General features: G+C 40.0%; 1 long non-coding RNA gene across 1 annotated transcript; it reads left to right on the forward strand.

The window, feature by feature from the left end:
* Positions 1-2566: 2566 nt before the first annotated feature.
* On the forward strand, positions 2567-3324 carry LOC140596092 (uncharacterized). Its single transcript, XR_011998125.1, has 2 exons — positions 2567-2728; positions 2856-3324. It is a non-coding gene; the product is annotated as an uncharacterized lncRNA (long non-coding RNA).
* Positions 3325-4841: the final 1517 nt, after the last annotated feature.

Raw genomic sequence — 4841 nt, forward strand, 5'->3', positions numbered from 1 at the left:
CTAATTGGGAAATGCATTTTTTTATTTTTAGCATTCATTGATACTTTTATGGGAGTCGTTTATTTTTTGACTTTCATTTCACACTATTGCCACACACATTTCACACTATTGCCACGCACATTATTTTTTGACTTTCATTTCACACTATTGCCACTCTTATTTTTGTAAATCTGATTATGTGTGAAATTGAGATCTTGAACTTTATTTCCCCAATGTTGAAGATTTAAAGATCCTGATTATAAAAAGGAAAAAAATACAGAAATACTAAAAAAAAGTGTCCTAAGTGTAGTAGATGGGAGTCGTTTAAAACAGGGAATGGCAACGTGGGAATTTTACCTAGAAATACACGTATCATGAAGAATACTGGTACTTTATTAACACTTCGAGCATGATTTTTTGGTTCGACCGTCAGTTTTGAGGAGATCAGCAATAAACTTATAGTGGAAACTAGGAATTCTATGAGTCACTTCTATGTGTCTTTTCCTTGTATTAGTGGTTTCTGTTAAATATGAGTAGGCAGTTGTAATTGATGGATCCTGATTTTATATTCAAATATGTTCCATGAGTACAAAATTGTGGCACATTTGCTTTTGGAATACGAGAGGAATAGTGACTTTATACACAGACTTAAGGGATCCCTGGGTGTCTCAGTGGTTTAGAGCTTGCCTTCAGCCCGGGGCGTGATCTTGAGTCCCAGAATCGAGTCCCATGTTGGGCTCCCTGCATGGCGCCTGCTTTTCCCTTTGCCTCTCTCTCTCTCTCTCTCTTCCTGTCCGTCTCTTATGAATAAATAAACAAAATTTCAAAAAAGGTTTTTAAAAAATCATAAGGAAAGGTCTAAGGGAATGTATATCATAATGAAAAGGCCAGAGGAAGACTAACCGTTTGTGAATTGAGAATGATATGGTTTGATATTTCCACATAAGCAGATTGTCCTCAGTGACACATACCTCTTCTTCAGGCAGAGATATACTTCTTTAGGAAGTGATGGAATCCTGCACATTCCCCTTATTTTTTCTTGGTGTGTCTATGGGCACTGTGTGTGTGTGTGTGTGTGTGTGTGTGTGTGTGCCCGCATCGGCCCTTTACCTCTGCTTTGGTGCCTTTCTTTGCAACCTTTCTGCAACTGCATCTTTCTTTCAATTCCCACTGCTACTGCCCTAGTTCGGGATCTCGCCATTCCTTGCTCCTCCGATTAAACGCTTCCCTAAGTGCTCTCTTCTCCAGTCCATTCTTAAGCTTCTGCAACATGATCTTCCCTCCTGAAAACCTGTCATTAGGTTCCCATGTTAAACCATCAGGTATTCAGCATCTGCCCCTGCCCAGTAACAGAACTTCCTTTTTTTTTTTAAAAAAAAAGAAGATTTTATTTATTTATTCATAGAGACACACACAGAGAGAGAGAGAGAGAGAGAGAGAGAGAGAGAGAGAGAGGCAGAGACACAGGCAGAGGAGAAACAGGCTCCACACAGAGAGCCTGATGTAGGACTCGATCCAGGGTCTCCAGGATCATGCCCTGGGCTGAGGTTTCGCTCTGCCACCGGGGCTGCCCCCCTTTGTGGTTTTATGTGGACATTCCTCCTTTCCTCCCACCCCTCCAGATTGGTTGCTCTCTCTGAACTAACTCACCTTTACTTCCTTGTTTCTGGAACACTTTCAATTCCTTCTTCCCTTTACCTACTGAACTCCTATTCTTTCGCCAACTAATGTAGAGTCAATCTTACCTTCCAGCACACAGTCATGGCAAGGGGTATTTCCTTAATAGTTACAAAGGATTTGTGTGGCTTTTAACTTACCTGTTTTTATCTCCCTGGAATAAGGGAGGAAGAGATCATGCATTCCTTTTCAAATTCACGGCACCTAACGTTACCTTTTACGTAGGATGCACTAGATCGCAACTCGTTAAGTGAACAGTAAAGATTAGATCATGTTTGTTTCTCATGACTTAAGAGGCAGATCCTTAAAAGGATCTGTTTCTCATGACTTAAGAGGCAGATCCTTAAAAGGATCTGTGTTACAGATCCTTTCATTCCCTCCAATGGAATATGTTACACTGATTATCAGTCATTATAATGGCAGGGTTCCGTGGTGTTTAGAGTGTTTTAAAATTATGGATTTTCATTCTGTGGGACGGTCAGTCTTTATCTGTTCTTCCTCCACCTCGACCTTAACTGTCTATTAATGCGTTGTTTGGAGCCAAGTGTACTACTGTCGTGCCTCTGTAATAATAATATTTGACTCAAACACAACATTTCAAAAATTTCTTAAGTGGGTATTCCAATCTCCAAGTGTCAGGTACAGTGTCTTGTTTGGAAAAATAAATGAGCATCCCTTGAATATTAAGGGCTGTTACCTTTGAAATCTAACTCAATTTTTTGAAAAATATCTTTTGAGAGAGGGCACACGCAGGGGGAGAAGGAGAGGGGGAGGGAGAAGGAGACTCCCAGCTGAGCAGAGAGCCTGACGTGGGGCTCGATCCCAGGACCCTGAAATCATGACCTGAGTTGAAGGCCGACTCGTAACCCACTAAGCCACCCAGGCACTCCCTGAAATTTGATTGTACATGTTTGCAGCATGAGATGAAAAGTGGTGCTTTATACCTGAACTAGGCTTCTTGTTTTAGAGTTTGCATGCCTTGGACAGGGACCATGAACATCTTCTTACTGATGAACAAAGTGAAGTCAGGGAAGAAATCGCCAAGTTGCAAAACAAAATTATGAGGGAAGCTGTAAGTAGTATACATGTAATATTAAGACCCAAGGAGGGATGTGAGCATTGGGGTATTTGTTTTGCCAAAATGTATGACAGTTACCCAAATAACAGGCGAATGTCCCATATTTCCTTCCTTGAATCAGCAGCAGCAAGAGCTGGCAATGGTTAGGAAGTCTCTTCATTCCCTGTTGTTCTGACGACTTTGAAGAACGAAAGAACGGGAAGCTACGTTTTATTAAGTACGACGTTAGCTGCACTGAACCACACTGTAGTAGTTTAAAGATTGTAGTTGAAATTGGTACGTCTTGTTTATCATAGCTTGCTTGCTAAGTGCAAGAACCTATTCCTGTTAAAACCCCAACCCTAAAAAGCTGTGTGAGGAGCGGCAGTTCCACAATTATATACGTATTAAGCTTTCAACCCTTTGTTAGTAATGAAGACTTTTTGTACTTAACACTGTCAATTAGCTGTTAGCAGTAAGGATGATTTAATTTTAGGCTTGCCCTCAGTGGATCTGTATTAGCCCCAAAAGGCTCAAACCACAAGTACAGAAAGAAGGCTCCATTGCTTTGCCTAAAGGGAAAAAAATTAAAGAATATAAAATCTGTCCTATCCGTGCACCCGCTTCTATTTACTCATTAGTTTACTGAGCCAATTCCAATACCAATATGGTTTCAGAAGAAAACGTACTCTACTGCCTTATAAAAATGATTGCAAGCAAACATAAGGTTGTGTTTTTGAATCCATTAAACTGCCTACAATCGCTGGGAGAAAAGAACTACGTGTATAAATATCAGTGCTGAGACATGGGTTTGTGAATGCGTCATTTCCACAAGCACACCGAAATGTCATTTAATTGGTGTTGGTTCACTATTAAATGACACCTACCCTTAGCATTTATTGAACATATTTCACAAATATGCGCATGTACTTAATTACTTAGGGCTTAAGCATTTCACATCTGTCTTTTTTTTAAAAAACATTTTGTTTGTTTGTTTGTTCATTTATTTATGAGGCACAGAGAGAGAGAGAGAGAGAGAGATGCAGAGACACAGGTAGAGGTAGACGCTGGCTCCATGCACAGAGCCCGACGTGGTACTCGATCCCGGTGCCCAGGACCATGTCCTGGGTGGAAGGCAGGCGCTAAACCACTGAGCCACCCACGCATCCCCTCACATCTGTCTTTAAAGATAAATCACATACAGTGCTTCGTTTTCAACTTTAATATTCATTGAGTATGTGGAACTCTGATTTTATACTTGAGAGCTAGGAATTTGAATAATTGATTCTTATACCTCTCCTTTTGTAGTGGGCATTTGTTTTAACATTTGGTGACATAATACCGTGTGCATTTGGGCATGTTATTTAATAAACATGACATTGTTTCAGAATATATTTTGAATAAGCCCTTTAAATAGATTTTTCTGAGATACTGAAATTCCTCCCATGAATCATTCAAAAGAAAACAATCCCATTAGGAGGAGAGGAATGATTTTCTCCCGTTTTTCTGTATGGTGTCGTGTGTTGTTTTTGTTTTGTCTTGTTTTGTTTTTCATATCAATTCTGACCCCTGTATACCAACTTTCTGTTTGTTTTCAGGTTTTTGTTTGCAAGTTTTCAAACATAAGCCCATACAGAATATCTTTTTCTAACTGCAGTAATGTATACAGGAACAAATGAGTCCTCCACCGCTTTCCAATCTTTGACATTACAGGGAGAAATTAATTGCCCAATTTCACATGTTCTTAAGTTTCCTTTCAAGCCAAAGCATGTGTTGGTATATGCGTCTGAAGTTCTGTTCCAAACGTCTAAGAAGGTCCTCATTTGGGAAGTTTTCCAGTAGCTATAGAGGCAAAAATAAAGTACTCCAAAGGTCCCCATGAAAGTTCTCATATTCATACTAAGACATCTGGTTTTATGTGAGCGGGCAGAGGCAATACTCAGTACGTAGTGTACTTAGTGATCAGCAGCCTGCGGCATGACAAAAGGAAGGGACATAAGTGGTATAGAATAAATTGGTATGAATGTATTGCTTAGGTAAGTAGTAGTTGACTATGTGATGAAATCATGTGATAAGAGGTCCATGGGTGTTTTCCTGGGAAAATCTTCCTGTGTCTCAGAAGGGATGC

The sequence above is a fragment of the Vulpes vulpes genome, chromosome X (assembly GCF_048418805.1).
Source record: "Vulpes vulpes isolate BD-2025 chromosome X, VulVul3, whole genome shotgun sequence".
In the NCBI taxonomy this organism is placed as follows: Eukaryota; Metazoa; Chordata; class Mammalia; order Carnivora; family Canidae; genus Vulpes; species Vulpes vulpes.